Source organism: Heliangelus exortis, chromosome 25, assembly GCF_036169615.1.
Source record: "Heliangelus exortis chromosome 25, bHelExo1.hap1, whole genome shotgun sequence".
NCBI classification, from domain to species: domain Eukaryota; kingdom Metazoa; phylum Chordata; class Aves; order Apodiformes; family Trochilidae; genus Heliangelus; species Heliangelus exortis.
Genome location: NC_092446.1, coordinates 5,029,453 through 5,045,615, shown reverse-complemented (window position 1 = coordinate 5,045,615; position 16,163 = coordinate 5,029,453). Strand labels below are relative to the sequence as shown.

Below are 16,163 nucleotides of genomic sequence, written 5' to 3'. Positions count from 1 at the left end.
GGCCCCCGAGCATGGAGCTGCCTGAGGACGTCATGGCAGCCAGGGGTGTGGCACCACCCAGACGTTCATTTTGCAAACAGACACAGAGGTCATGAACTCCATGGAGGGCAGGTGCAGGCCCTGCCCGCACCCGTGCTGAGCGGCACCTCCCTCAGCCAGGTCACCCCGGGAGAGCTCAGAGCAGCAGCGGGGCAGAGGGGGTGGATGGAGGACACAGAAAACCCTTTGCCCTGGGTCAGGTCGAGCACAGCACCGACTCGTGTGAAACTGGAACGTCTGGGGACTGAGGATTCCCTCAGCCAAGTCCTGGTGGTTTGTAAGCGCTGGCTCCACATCCCTGCCCAGCACCAGGCACGTGGGGCCCAGGGCTCATCGCCTCCTGGATGGAATCCCAGGGGAGAGGCAGGAAACCAGGAGGCTCCCACCACCCACCCAGATCTCCAGAGCAGTTGGAAGTCTTGCTGGGTCTGCTGAGGGTGGCTGGGCCCAGCACCATTTATTTGTTCCCTGGTGCAGCAGGAAAAGGCGGGGGCTGGCTGGGCTCAGGTGTCCCTGCTTGCCCTGGCTTCAGCAGCTCCCTCCCTGCCCTTGCTGCAGCCTCTGGCGGCAGGGACACAGCTCTCTGCTGTGCCACCTCCCTGTCCCATCCATCTGGCAGCAGAGGACACGGGGACACAGCATGGGAACAACGCAGGCCCCTGCGGGGATGGGCACAGGAGGCCAGGCACAACCCAGATCCCGCTGTCCCCTTCTCTGGGAGGTTTCCTGACATGGAGGCCATGGCTGGGTGCAGGCTCCGTGCCTGGCTCTGACTTCTCTGCCACTGTGAGGGGACCCTGTGGAACTGGGGCAGCCCAGGGCCAGGGGCTCTGCAGAGATCTCTGTCTTTGTACCGGCCTTGAGACTGATTTGCCTTCAAATCTTTTGCTTACAGAAAGAAAAAGTAACAGGGGGAGTGAAACCCCAAACAAAGCCCCATTTTCACAGCCCTCCTTTCCCCCTGGCTGGAGCCCCATGCTCTGTCTCTTGCTCTGTCTGCTTTCTGCCCACAGAGCCTGTAAATCCCCCATGCAGCAGACCCAGAGCTCAGGAAGCGTGGCAGAGCTGCTTACTCCTTTTAACACAGGACCTGACGAGTTATCTGCTCCAGAAGGCAGCGTTTTTCCCTCATTCCCCAGAAGGACAGACTTGCAGGGAGGGGAAGGGCTGCAGCACCCTCTGAACTTCACTCCTGTCTTCTCAGAAGGAGGACAGTATGTTTTGGGCAGAATCCCTTCAGCCCTGCAGGCTCTACCAGGCACTGCCATGGAGTTTGTAGGCTCATCCCCAGCCCTGCCCCTTGTTACCCACACCACTGACTCAGGGCCTCATCTTGGCTTGGCCACCGGGTCTCTCTGTGCCATGGCAATTCCTCAGCTCCCTCTCTGCTCCAACCTTGGCCCCCAGGCAGCCAACTCGCTCTCCCGAGTGGACCCAGGGCCTGGAAAATGGCCACGTCCCCTCTGTGCCAACCCTGAGCAAAATCGCTGAGGGTGCTGGAGGAGGAGCCGGGCTGCAAACACCGACCTCTTTGTGCCGGCGGGGAGCAGGCGGGTGCCAGCCCCATGGTATTTATTTATTTATGGAGGTGAATGCTAACATCTTGGTTGAAAGGAAAGCTTGCCTATCGAGGCCCTGTTGGCATCTGTCCCCACAGCCATGGCCGGGCACCCCCAAAGTGTTTCCCCTCTTTGGGGAAGGTCTAAAGGCATCAAGGTCTCCCCCAGCCCAGAGCTGGTGGCACTTCTGTCCCCCCCAGGCTGTGTGTGGGGGAAGGGGAGAGTCCCACAAGGAGATGTGAAGAACAGCACAAGCCCCCAGGGCTGTTCAGCCCTTTGGGGATTGTTTCCCCCAGCCCTGACAGTAATTCACCCCATGGAGCTCTGTGTCTTTGGGTCACCACCAGAACAGAGAGCACTGGGCTGCTGTGGTTCATCCTCCTGCTCCTCCTGGGGACAGAGCAGGAACCGAAAGAACGGAGGCCTCATTTAGGAAAAGAAAGGAAAGGAAAAAAAAAAAAAAAAGGAAAGGAACAGGTCATCCAGAGGAGCTCTATGTCTACCTAAGTCCCAAATCACGTCTTGGCTGCCATGAGACTTCATCCTCAACAGCCTGGCAGCCACAGAGAGCTCTTCATGGCATGAGCTTGGCTGGCCAGACCCCAAGCCCCCTCCCCACCTAAGGTACAGCTTGCACACCTCTGAAGCCTGCCTGAAAATAGCAGGGTCTGTGTGTTTTGGGGAACAGGCCCGGGGGGGTCTGGTACATTTGCTCGAGGGAGCTCTATCCCGATGTGTAACCTGGGGCTGTGGAGGGAAGCTGCTGAGATATTCATATTTATCCTTCATCATCAAGTGTCACCCCACTAACTATGGTGTCACCCTGGCTCCAGTCTTCTTCCCCAGAGGTGGGTGTGGGACAGCTGTCCTGCCTCTCCTCCATCAAGGAGGATCCTCAGATTCTTGTAGGAGTTCCTGGTGGAGCCACACCCAGATAATCCCGTGCTGATCGCAGCTGCAGAGATGACTTCATGCAGGCTGTGCACTATTTTTGAGTCAGGACCAGAGCCCCGGTGCTGCCTGCCCAGTGCCATAGGAAGCATGAGGTGTTTGAGAAGTGCTTGCTCATCCTTCCCTGGTGGGAGGGGAATGGAATGGGTGCTTCGGGGGACACCCCAGCTCTCCTTGACATCCTGTGGGACAGTAGGATACTGATGAGCAGTGGGAGATGATGGTGTGAGTGTGTGTGATGGTACCCATCAGTTCTGCTGCAGCTTGGCTGGGGGTCTCCCAGCCACAAACCACTGTGGCCCTGGTGTCTGCCAGGGTTTGGGCACTCTCAGTGGGAGCAGGTAAGATTTCAGCTGACCACAAGGAGAAGCTGATCACCAGCAGTACTTTACAGGCAGTGGGGTGCAGGGAAGGACTGGAGGAGCCCCCCAGTCTACTGCAGCTGCTGCTTTGGGGGCAGCTCATGCTGGTGCTGAAGTGGCCTGAGCCACCTGGTGTCACCTCCAGACTCATCCACACACAGTGCTGGGCTGGACATGGACATGGGGGCAGTGACCACAATGGATACACAAGGCAGTACTTGGATCAATCTCTATTGATTCGGACCCCTCCTGTGTGAAGTTGGTGAGCTCATATAACCCTGTGGTTAATTCTTCAAGAGCAGATCTGGTCTGCTTGTTCTTTTGCTGATGTGGGACTGACTTTCTTCCAGTTTGGCTTAAGCCAGCTTGCAAGAGACATAAATGGGCACATCAGCCATCCCATTTCTGTTGAGAAGACACCAGCACCCACCAGTATAGCTTTAGTGCCTTGAATTCAGCCCAGATGGAGACAGGAGTGATTTTTCTCTGTTGTCAGCAGACTTTGGTCTTCATGGACTTGGAGCAATCAGTTCAAACCAGAGCATCCATCTGCTTGGTGCTGTTTGCCAATGGGGACTTCTCTGGGAGAAGTCTGAGGAGTCTGTTTCTGGCTGAGCCAGCAGCTCATGGAGTTGGGTCCTGATGAGCTTGGCTATTAGACCTAGCTCCCCATGAGCCTGCAGCCACCAACCAGGAGATAACAAACCCTAACAGCAAAAAGCAGAGTTCAGAGTTCTGCCATGGCTGGGACCTTGTCACTGGGACAGCCATGGCATGGAGGAGGAATGGTGCAGACTCTTAGGTGATGGCTAGACTGCTACAGACCTCCCCCTCCTGGCACCCCCCAGCTGCCTTTCCCATGTAGGAATCCTTGTGTTATCACCAAAAACATCATCTGGAGATGACAGCATCTGCAGGGTGAAGCAGAGATGTTGACCCCTGAAGGCAAGGCTGGTGAAGGTCTCAACAAATCTCAATTTGCAGCCTCCCAGCTCAAACGAGATCCACGTTTTTATTGCAAAGGCAGCAAAAGGGGGGGAGGGATGGGGGTGGCAGTGGGGACATAGCCAGTGCTGGGTCCTCCCTGCCAGCTGCTCGTCTCTCCCCACACTCTGTTTGCTCAGTGCCAGGCACCCTCTGAATGCAAACAGGGCTGGGCCAGAAGGTGCAGACCTGAGGACAAACAAACAGTGGGTAGCACAGCCCGCAGCCTCCCTGCTGCCAGGAGTGGTGTTCAGGGGGTTCTTGGGGCTCAGCTGGAGCTGGCAGTACCCCAGGGCCCTGGCAAGGGCTTCCAGCAAGGGGTGGAAGTCGTGGGATCTCATGTCCCCATCTGAGATCAATGTGTGTTATTCTGGCCCCACAGGTGAGCTCCCCAGGGCCCTGCTTTGTGGGGCTGCTTTCTCCAAGGCAGCAGCACCTGGGGGGACACAAGGTGGGTCCCAAAAGGGCCATGCTGGGACAGTTCTGGGACTGTGCACACTTGGGAACCTACAGCCCATGGCCAGAGGTCACCCTTCACCATCTGAGGACCTGGCTGACCCTTGGCTGTAGAAGCCTCTGAGCCAATATAAATCACCTCCTCCTCTAATTAGCACCATGACTTGCTGGAGAGCCCTGCTAATTTCTCACATGACGTCCCAAGTCAGAGACAGACCTAGTTTTCTTCCTAATGCCTGCTGAACCTGACCTGCTCCCTGCTGGACCTGCAAGCACGTGAGTCTCTGGCCTTGCATTTTTCCAAGGTGTTTACACCTCTCAAAAGGGAGCCAAAACCATCTGCTCAGCCCTCCCTGATCCACCTTGCAGGTACCACCCAAGGGGATTCAGTGTCCCTGCTGTGCCAGAAGCTGCCTTAACACAGAGAGGAGGGATGTGGCCCTGAGGAGTGTGGTCTGGTGGCATCAGGATCTCCAGGGCCACCTCTGCTGTAGGCAGAGAAACGAGAGCGTTTGCAGGCTGAGCCCTGCGTGCGTGGGGTGTGTCTGCAGGTAATGGCAGTGGGGGTGAAGTCCAGGAGATAAGAGGCTGGGGAAAGCATCATCCCAGGAGTCTGCAGCTGGGGCAGGTGTCAGGGTCCTGCAGAGGGAGCAGAACAGGTTCCCAGGACATAGCACTGGGCCACCAGGTCCCCACTGGCCACTGCTGAATGTCCCCACCCCACTCAGCTGTGGAGCCGAGAGCTCAGCCCTGGCATCACCTGGGGATGTACTGGGAGCATCCCGAGTGGGATGGTGGGAGGGTGAGAGGCACAGGGGGGCTCAGAGCAGGCAGAGGGAGCCAAGACAGCTCTGCCAAAGCTCCCCCTGCCTGCCCTGCCCCACACAACGGCCTTTTGTCCCTGCCTGTCACAGCGGGGACAATGTCCCAACCGTGGCTTCCTGAGTGAGCCCCGATCCCCACTGCCCGGTGGCTGTCACAGGCAAAATGAGAATAATTAGAAGGAGGCACCTTTTATTACAGGTGTCTCTGCAGGCCTGGCAGAGTCCGACCCCAGGGGGCCCTTTGATCTCAGCCTTTGAAACCCTATAGCTTTGCTGACAGAGTTGCTCTGTGTTTCCAGGTCACCGGGATGATCATTTCCATCTCGGAACAATGAGCTCTTTGTGCCACCCTGGGTGCCCCACCCTCCCTCTGCCAAGTGGATGATGCGCAGCTGCAGGAGCCTCCATCAGCATCAGCTCCTTTCCTGGGTGGGTGACACCAGAAGGGAAAGAAGTGGGATGAATCCACCCAGTTCAGCACTGGTATTACCCACAGGGAACGGGAGGCTTTTAGTGCCAGGAGGTCAAGTTCCCCCGGTGCCCACCCTTGTGGCACCAGGATGTGCCACAAAACCTTCCTGCTTCCCTGGGCAAAACCCCTCAGAAAAAACCCCAGAGCGCCTCAGAATCCAACCCCTGGGATGGGCCAGGCAGAAATGGGGGGATCTGCACATGGGGGGATCCGCTCTAGGGGTGCACAGCACCCAAGCCCTGGGTATTGGGAGCAGGGCATGGCAGGGCTCCTGGGGCAGGTCCAAGGGCCAGGGCACTGCAGGGTGAGCACCTCTGCTGCTTGGTGCCATCAGAGAGGAACCTGCTCCTTGCTACTTCAGGCTCTGCATGCTCAGCCCCTTATGCTCTGCTGGTGCCTGAGCAGCAGCTTAAAGCCTGAAGCCTGGATTTCTCCAGGCAATGTGGACTTTGCTGGTTGGACTGCCCCTTTCTAGAGCCTGAGAGACAAGCCCAAGGACAAGCCCTGGACAAAGAAGGTCCTGGGGAGGAGAAGCCTGGCCTCCCCCCCCCCCATATTGGCCCTTGTTCCCCTCTGGGACTTGATCTGAGCTGGACAAAATCTTTATGGTCTGTTCCTGTGCCTTTCCCAGCTTTGCAGCCTTTTCTGGCCTGGAGAAGCTGCAGGGGCACCTTTATCTTCCTCTGCCCAGCTCCTGTGCCCACCCTGGGGGTCTGTGCCTCCTCCCTTCTCTGGGTCCCAGAGTGGCATGGGGCTGCTGACATGGGGCTGTGGTTTTTGCATTCACCTTTGTCACAACAACCCATTGTCACCCAGCAGCAGGAGCACGGGGACCGGTCCTGCAGGTTCTCTTGGTTGTGACAGTCAGGGTTTCTTGGGGTGCGAGGCAAGAATTTGGACTAGAGGAGCTCCAAGGTCTGGTGCCTGAGGAACAGAGTGTCCCCACGAGTGCTTTGGGGACATGCCTGGGTTAGGTCTCACTTCTTTGGGCTGTGCTTTGGTGATGTTTTTTGTCCCCATACACCACGATGCAGCCAAGGACCTTGTGGCTGTTCTCAGCCTGAGGAATGACCCGAAGTTGTCCTTGGGAAAGGCAGTGGTGTTAGCCACTATCTGCCATCATCCAGCAGCAAGTGGCTCCCCTGTCCTACACCAGCCTCACCTGGGCACACGGAGACTTGGCAGATCCCGTGGGATGGAGCACAGATCTTATGGCAGCAGCTTCTGTGGAGACCAGGGTCGTGGTGCCTGAGAGGCTGGGGTTTGGACGGATAATAGGAAGAGAGCCCACAGTGTCCTTGGCTGTGGTTTCTGTGTGCATTTGTTGCCCTCTGTTCTGGATGTCACCTTCTGGTTTTGCAAAGCAAATCCCTGTGTGCAGGAGCAGTGGAGTGGGACACCTGCTCATTTGCCAGGGAAATTCCCCCAGGAGTAGAGCAGGAGGCAGGGCCAGTGGCTAACGTTTCACCCTGGCTCCACAAAGCTGGTGCCTTCAGGGGAGCAGGGGATGGAGGGGCTCATCCCCACAGCCCCCTTCTCCCTTTCCCATGCTTCAGCAGAGCCATCTCCAGGCAGCCCAGCCAAGGAATCTCTCTCCCCTGCCCAGCCTGGGATGCTTGTGCTGCACATGCCTTGCATACTGGGATGGAGGCATCACCAGGAACACCAGTCCTCGCCTCCTCTCCAGACAGCAAGGCTCAGCTGGGTGTCGGTGTCCTCCTGACCCAGTCCAGCACCCTGAGGATCCAGCACTAGGTAGGCACTGCTGTGCACCAGGGCAAGCAGACAAAAGCCTCTGTGGTGCCACAGCTCCTGCTTTACTGCTTCTGCATCTGTTCTTGCTGCCTGGGAGCTGCATTGCTCCAGAAGCAAGGCTGGGGGAAGCTTGTCCTGTTTAATGCAATTGCCCCCTGCCTGCTGCTGGGATGGCATCTCCCTCCAGCAGAGCCTGGGGCAAGGCTTCTCCCAGCTGCCTCAGCAAAACAGGAGTCATGATGTGTAAAGAATCACAGAAGCATAGGATGGTTTGGGTTGGAAGGGACCTTCAAAGGTCATCTGGTCCAACCCCCCTCCAGGGAGCAAGGACAACATCAAGCAGATCAGGTTGCTCAGAGCTCCATTCAGCCTGATCCTGAATGTTTCCAGAGACAGGGTATCTACCATGTCTCTGGGCAACCTGGGCCAGTGTTTCCTTTGGTGGAGGAAGCAGGAGACCTACAGAATGCAGCAAAACCATGAGTGGGATTTTTTTCATGCCTGAGACTAGGGGCACTTGTGCCTCCATGGCCCTGAGCTTTCAGAAATAAATTAGAAGTAGATGAGGCACAGAAGAGAACAGAGAGAGCCTGAGAAGTGGCATTAGGACAGGCATGGCTGTTGGAGATGCTGGGGGCTGAAGGCTGGGCAAGTGGTCCAAAGAAGAGCCAAGCTGGGCAACCTTGAAGCAGAGCATGAAGTCAGGGAGGGGGTGTCTGGAGCTGCAGGGACAGGCAGGAGCTGATGCACGCTGCACTGCAGGCCCTTTGCTAGATGGAAGAGTGGGACAGTCTGGTACTGGCGTACCAGGAGATTTTGAGCTGTTTCCTTGAGAGGTGTGTCCCAGGAAACTTGAGGGACTGCTATCCCTGGCTCTCCTTGGCCCCAGAGGCTCTGCCAGCTGATGGTTGGTGCTGGGTATGGGCACTCTCTGGCTGGTGGTGACTAATGGCAAGTGCCCGAGTGACAGGACTAGTACTGGGGGATTGGGTTTGAGCCCTGAGTCCTGGGGACATGGCACAGAGATGAGCTGGGCATGTGGGGTCTCAGAGCACCTGAGGCAGAGCCATGCCTGGCACCTTTGCTGTCTTCCCATCTTCCCAGGTGTTGTCGCTGTTCCAGTGTTGCCAGTGAGAGGAGATTTTGGAAACCCCAACTTGGTACTGAGAGCAGATTTTGATCTTGTGGCTGATGAATAAAACCTTCTCCAGGGCACCTTCCAGCACCCTCAGTCTGGGGCAGGTTTCCAAGCTAATGGGCACCTTGCTCAGTCCCAGTGGTTGGTGCTTAGCAAGGGTGCTCACAGCCCCAGAGGGGAACAGCAGTGGTGAGTGTGCCTGGAGTGATACCCAGCAGGGTGTGCAGACCACAGCCAGCCTGCAGCCTGCTAGCCCAGCACTGGGGAGAGCCCTGTGGCCAGGAAACCAGTAAGGCAGAGAACATGGCTTTGGGGTTTACCTGCCTGAGACAGAGCTGCCTGGCAGCCCCGGAGCTGAGCCTGCCCATTGCTGGACCCTCTCCTCTCTCATGGGATGTGTTTGGAGCAGCTCTGGGCTCTTCCCAGCCAGGCTGCCCTGGCACAGCCCTGCAGGGGGCTGGGGACAGCCAAGGACCCTGCTGCTGCCCTTGAAGGCTGCTCACACCTTCCCCCAGCACCGAGCTGAATCTGGGAGCTGCACAACACTCAGGGCTGAGCTGGGCTCCAGCTTCTCAACCACCGCTCCAGGGGAGCAGCCCGGACCCCCAGGAGCCCCTGAAGGAACATGCTGGGGAGCAGAGGAAGCTGGGACAGCTCTGTTTGCAGCCAATGCAGAGCCCTATGGCACAGGTCCTGGTGTCACACTGCACCAGATGGGTGGCAGCACCCTCCTGGCACATCACTGCTGTGGCACTAAAATCCTTCCTCATGCCACCTGGGCACTGGCAGCTTTTCCCAGAGGTAGTGGAAGGTGCAGAGATGGCCTTGGGGGTCTCCCAGCATTGGTCCTGGCCTGGTCCCCAGTGATGAGGGAAAGGGGGGGTGCAAATGAGCAGGGGTGACAGTGCCTGCGGAATCTGAGAGCAGAGCCAAACTTTCAGACAGGGTAGGCAGCACACCTGCAGTTTTTTTGGTTTTTTTGTTTTTTTTTCTTTTTTCCATGCCTTGCTTTGCTGCAAGAGCTATTCCATCTCCCCAGCAACTCTGTCTGGCCCTGAGGGTGCCCGGGGGGACCGAATTGTCCCCAGTGCTGTGACCCCTGCTTGTCCCTCCCGACATGGATGCAGTGCCTGACCTGGGACCCTGCAGAGGCTGTGCCTGACCTCTGCCCTCCTGCAGGCAAAGGACTCAGCTGCCTCCCACCTGCCAGACCTCCTGCCACCATGGATGGGGAAACTGAGTCAGAAGAGATCATTCCCCATCTTCAGGCTGTGGAGGAGCCAGGGGGTTGCGGGAGGAGGGGACAGCACCGGTGTCACCGTGCAGAGGAAAGGAGAGGCCAAAGGAGCAGCCCGGAGGGTGGGATGAGTCAGCTGCCATCTGGGGGGTGAGGCTCAGACTCTGCCAAACCCAGCCTTTCGCAATGTGTTTACCAGGACCTGGGCTGCCTGAGCCTTCCAGGACGGGCAGCCCAATCCTCCTCAGCCCCCAAACCTGCTCTCCAGGCTGAGCCGGGCAGAGGAGGGGCCGTGTCCCCACTGCTGGTGGCAGGGAGCTGGCCAAGATCCGGCTAACTCTGCTCCAGCTCTGTCCCAGGGAAAAGTCCTGCCTCATGCCACAATCCCAGGGCAGCTCAGAACTGCTGGATGCATCCCAACACAGCCCCAGCCCACGGGGAGGTGGGAGCGCAGCAGAGCGTTTGTATCCCCGTGGCATCATCCCAGGGAGAGAGGCAGAAATTCCCCTGATTTCCTTACACCGTGTGCTGACTCCTGACTCCATCACCAGGTGAGGTGTCCTGAGTGGGCAGAGCACAAGAAGTGAGAGGCAAGTCCCTTTCTAGGGATGGTTTCAGAGCAAACTGTGCTGGGTTTGAAAATTTCCCCCCGAGGAAAGCCAAGGGCTACAAATCCAACTCATAGAATCATGGAACCATAGAATCATAGGATTGGCTGGGTTGGAAGGGACCTCAGAGATCCTCAAGTCCAACCCTTGATCCACTCCCCCCGTGGTTCCCAGCCCATGGCACTGAGTGCCACATCCAGGCTCTTTTTAAATATCTCCAGGGATGGAGAATCCACTACTTAATGAGTTTTGTTTTATTTCGTTTCAGCTTCTTTGAGATGGGAAGTACTGGTCAGAAGCAGGAGCACCAACATTCTTTCCATAGTGAGCTGGAATGGGGGGTGTCAGCCTCAGCACCCTTTCTTCTAGACATGAATTTAGCTTTGGTGCTGCAACACTCCCAGGTTGGACACCAGGCAGTGAGGGGCTCCAGTGCTCCTGCAAACCACTGCAATGCCTGATGTATGATGGGCAGGACTACCTGGCACAGATGGACTGCAAAGAAAAAAAAAAAAAAAAAAAAAAAAAGAGGTCCCCGAGCCACCAGTGGAGATCTCAGGTGCTTTAAAGAGGTCCCTGTTGATCCCTGTCACCTTGGCTATGGGGCAGTGCCATAACCTGCTGAATGCTGCTCCCCCCTGGCCACCCAGCAGCCTTTGTCACGCTGCACAAACAAACCATTTTCAGCAAACAAAATGCAGCTCCCAGTTAACTTGGCCTGGCTCTGGGCAAGGCTGGGTGCTCCAGAGAAAGCCAGGTGTGGGCCCATCTCCCACTGGCTGCCTTCCATCACCTGATTCATGTCAGTTCCCAGTGCCAAGGGCTGTGTCACTGCATTGTCCCTGGGATATTTATTGCTCTCTTATCGAGCTGGGTTCAGGCTGGCAGGAGCTCACATTCCGGGCAGCAGGCAGAAACCAGCACCCCGCTGCCCTGAGGGCAAGGCCAGCAGCCGGGCAGTGCTGGGGAGCCTGCAGCAGGGTGGGGATGGGTGCCTGGGTGGCACTGCCATGGCTGGGCACAGCTCTCACTACCTCCTGGGGATGTCTGGAAGGGCTCGGCCACCTCCGGCTGCCCACCAGGACCTCACTCCCCTCCCTGGAGGTGCCTGGGGCTCACCCTGGCTGCTCCACTGCCCCTGCTCAGCAGCAGGAACCTCAGGGAGGGCAGGGCCCTCTCATGGAGGAGAAATCTCTGCACTCACCCCATGCCAGGAATATCTGCCTGCAGGGCGTGTGCACCCATGGGCACGCCTGACACCGGAGCTTTCCTAGGGCTGGGTCCCCAAACAGAGCCCAACCCCCCCTGCCTGTCCCTCCCCAGCTCAGCTCTGCCTGACCCACAGCCTCCCCCTGCAGCAGAGCCCCCAAGGTTTCTGGCCCCTGCAAGACACAAAACCACGTCCTGGGGTCCAAGGGTTCCCAGGGGGTGGGCAGGCAGCGTGCAGGGGATGCCCCTGCCTGAAATGGGTGGTGAAAGGGTCAGGTTGTCACTGCTCCTGTTTTCCCACTTGTGACTGACCCCGTCTGTGGGCTCTCCCTCGGCTGGGGGGCAGAAGCAGGTGATGATGTGACTCGTGCTGCTGGGCTGTCCTGCAGCTCAGGGTCACAGGGACAGGCACCAGGGGCACCTGGAGAGCAGGACATGGGATGGGGGGGCTCCTGTCCCCTTGGCCACCTTGCTCCATGCTCCCTGTGCTGATGGGCAGGGCAGGGCAGGCTGGGGCTGGGAGCTCAGCCTCAGGACACAGGCTGGAGCATCTCCTTCTTGCAGCCATGGGTCAGCCATGTCCCTCATGGGGTACTTTGTCTTCACATTTGTCATCAACCCTGAGTGTGTGGCATGAATCCTCCTGTCCTGCAGCCCCTCAGGCTGGCAAATGTCACCCCTGGAACACACTTGTCCCTCCAGCACGGTCCAGAGACTGAGATAAAGTTTTATTTAGATCATCACATCCCTAACAGTGAGGGACATGAGGGAGCATCAAAAATCCAAACTGGTTTCTATGGCAACCAGGAATTATCTCTATGGAGACAGTGCTGTGTCTGTGCATCTCCAGTACCCTGAGTCAGGGGGCACATGGTCCCTCGGTTGCAAAAACCTCGTGGAAGTCACTGTGAGATATGAAGCAGAACCCCACCAACTGTGGGGCCTGTGACCCCCAAACAGCCTTTCCTCCTCCGTGCTCCAGCTCCTCTTGCCTCCTGTCCCATCGTGCTCTGTGAAAAAAACAGAGCCAGGAGGAATTTCTGTAGTTTCACAGCTGGCAGAGCAGGATGGGGACCTGCCCTCTCCCTGCCAGTGACTCAGCAGCCAAGCCTGCACCACCACCAGGGCTTTGCTGCAGATGAGTGCTCCTCATCCATGGTCTCACCCCAGCTTGGTAGATGGCCCTGGCTCACAAGGGACCCCGGTGCTAGGTTGCTGGAGGGCTCCTGTCCCTGCTCCTTGCATGGCATCAGCCCCCTGGGAGGTGACAGAACCCCTAGGGCCACCCCAGTGCCCCCCTGCTTGGCTGGTGACCACCAGAAGTTGGGCTTCTGTGGGGAGAATACCTGGGCAGAGAGCAGATCCTCTCTCTTGCTTGTCCTCTGGGTGCAAGCCCAGAAACAGATGAGAGAGTTGGAATTCCGAGGATGTCCCTGCTTCCTGGCAGGGATGTCCATCAGCATCCACTGGGAAGGACCTGGGCCAGGTTTAGACATCAGTTCCCCTTGCTGTGCTCTGTGACCTCAGAGCAAGCCCCAGAGCCTGAGAAAAGCAGCAGCACAGGTGGAAAACTGCACCTCACTGCAGTCCTGAGAGCTTTGAACAATCCCTATGATCCCATGGGAGAACAGGGGGAGGGAGAGCACAGCCATGCAGCACAGAGGTGGGCAGAGGCTCTGAACAAAATCAGGGAAAATGTGGCTGAGGCATCACCCCTGGCTTTCCCTCCTTGTTCCTGACTCTCCCTTTGTAGCACACAGCATGGGAAGGCAGAAAGGTCCTTTCCTGCTACATCATTCCTGTACAGGGGATTTCCTTACCCACCTTTGGCATTATCAGACACGTAGCAATTAATGTGAGGATCATTTGTCTTTTTGTAGCTTTGAACGCCAGCAGCAGCACCAGCTCCAGCAAGGATGCCCGTGAGACAGCTGCTGACCTCAAGTCCTCAGAGAGCATTTCCCAGCCCAAACCACTGGCTCTTCCCCAAAATCTCCTGTTCCACTACACGCTCCCCAGCACCACCACTGAGTTCCCCAGGTCCCTGTGTGAAGCCACTGCTCCGGGTGAGAAATTTTCTTCTATTCCCATCCCCACTTGAGGGACCTCATCTGATCTTCTTCAACTGGAGAATGCGTCCAGCTTGGGAAGCCCCTGGGTGCCTCTGCAGGGAACAATGTGAGGGATGAATCTCATTTCTTTTTACAGCTTATCTTCCATGTGTGTGCCTGTTGTGCCCCAGTGTTTGTCGACTCCGACATCTTTGGCAGCCAACCATCCTTTGTGTACTTAAAAAAAAAAACGTTTGAAGGTTCGTTGTTATACCTTAGCAAGTTGTTCCTTAAAAAAAAAAAAAATGGCTCACCTTACTGTGGTTTTACATTTCACTTGACCAGGTTTACACTCTTTGCTGTTTGCTTTGTTTGGACATGGCTATGGCTTATTCAAAGATATCACTTTACTCCCATACTTGCTTTTTAAAAAAATTTACTATAATACTGCTAGAATCTCTTTGGATGGACAGTGTACATTCACTAAGTGCCTCCAGTACCATATTTGCATAATGTCCAACATTTTTACTCTTTTGGTTGCTCCTTTTAATTTTTTTTGTTTCCTCGTTTTCTTAGTTTCTTAGCCTTAAAAGTGCCCTTTTTGCACATAACTATTGCTGCAGGTTTTATGCTGCTGACCTTCCCACCCAAGACACCGTTAAGGTTATCAGAATAACATTTTGAACTTGTTTGCTCTTGCAGAGCTGTGTGACAAATGTATCAAGACTGGGATGGAGGAAGCGAGCGTGGGAACGGCTGGGTCTGAGAACACCAGAAGAAGCCATGAAGAGGAAATTATGAGAATAACCTGTGCTGATATTCAGGGGCAAAACTAACATCAGGCAGATGCTGAGGAATCTGGTGTTCTCTGCTCTTGGAGATGTCCTGGCTGTATTTTACTCACCAGCAGAAGACTTAAGTTTTGAGAGCAGGAGGATGGCAACAAGATCCAAGTACATCCCTTCCATCTCCCTCCACTCCCAACACCAGGATGGAACCTGCAAAGACACCCAGAACAAGAAAGCCCAAGGGTAGCAATGATTCCTGAGGCCCTTGTAGAGTGACCTCAACAAAGATCAGAGGCAAAAGATGCTGCTGTAAAAATGGTTGATTCCTAAAGGGTATAAAAGACCTGTCCTGACCACTTTGCTGTAGCCAACAAAGAGGAGTCCATGAAATAAAGGGAATCTGCTGGCATTCCTCATCCTCAGTGCCCCACAGCAGTCACTGGGCCAAAGGCCTCGTGTGGGGGGGTGCAGGAATGTGTGAGGGCAGCAGTGCAAGAGAAGGAGTCAGTTTGGGTTCAAATAAAAATCTCCTTCCCCAAGGAGTTTGGTTCCATTACCCTGTGCCTGGCCCAGGAAGCACGAGCCCCCTGCCTGCACCCCATTGCCACAGCCTTGGGGGGCTTTCCTGGGACTGGTCCACACTGGGGTGCAGGGCTGAGCTGCCAGTAGGATCTGTCTGTGTTCAGCCCCTGCCCCCCTGGTGGGTGAATTCCTAGAGCTGAGATGCAGAGTTGCTTTCTGTCCAGGGACACCCTCCTGGAGGGGAGGTTTGGATCCTACAAATGCAGGGCCCTTTTGGAGTCCTGGAGAGTTGCAGAGAGCCCACACAGCAGCTCCCAGCTGGAAATCAGACTCTGGGAGGTGATGGCTGGGGCAGTGCTCAGCCCCCCCAGACACACAAAGGTCCATGGAGAGGGCAGTGCAGTCACCTCTGCCAGGTCCTACTGCAACATCCCAAAACCCTGGAGTGCTCTCCTGTATCCAGCACTGGTAGAAGAGGATATTAGTTGAGACAGGATCCATGCTGCCAAACCCCCTAACTCTGCTGGCTCTTCCAGGAGAATGTCCCTCCTGTGACCCTGCTAGTGCAGGGACTGGTAGGGTTGGTAGGGAATAGGAGTTGGAAGGGAATTGGTGTTGGTAGGGAATAGGGTTTGGTAGGGAATTGGGGTTAGCAGGGAATTGGTGTTGGAAGGGAATTGGGGTTGTTAGGGAATAGGGGTTGTTAGGGAATAGGGGTTGTTAGGGAATGGGGTTGGTAGGGAATGGGGTTGGTAGGGAATGGGGTTGGTAGGGAATAGGGGTCGGTAGGGAATAGGGGTTGCAGAAGGGATAACACTGCCCCACAGAGGTGCTGTGTGTGCCCAAAGCAAGGGGGAGGTGTGGGCATGAGGGCTGGTGACCATGTCACCCAACAAGGAAAGAGATCACCCTCAGAGCCAGGGATCCCCCAGCCCAGCACTGTGGGTGAGGTTGTTGTCCTTCCCCTCCCACCCCATCCCACTGCATTCCTGGAAGCTGAGTCAGAGGTTTGCAGCCCACGCCTGCCCAACCATCTCAGAGGGCTCAGCTCCTCCTCCTGGCACAGCAGGACTCTCCCGGCCCAGGTCAGAAAGGGGCTTGGGACTGGGGAAAGGGGGAGGGAGAGGCATGGGTACCATCACGGGCTCAGGCTTAGAGCTCCAGCAGATGCATCCTTGCTTCTCTGGAAGCAGAAGGTTTCCCCTCTG

General features: G+C 56.4%; 1 long non-coding RNA gene across 2 annotated transcripts; it reads left to right on the top strand.

Moving 5' to 3' along the window:
• LOC139807464 (uncharacterized) lies at nucleotides 1–14,385 on the top strand. Of its 2 annotated transcripts, none has more exons than XR_011730555.1 (3): nucleotides 1–316; nucleotides 5,475–5,604; nucleotides 14,348–14,385. It is a non-coding gene; the product is annotated as an uncharacterized lncRNA (long non-coding RNA). The 2 variants fall into 2 exon arrangements; XR_011730556.1 differs by lacking the exon at nucleotides 1–316 and adding an exon at nucleotides 4,316–4,627.
• The last annotated feature ends 1,778 nt before the right edge of the window (nucleotides 14,386–16,163 follow it).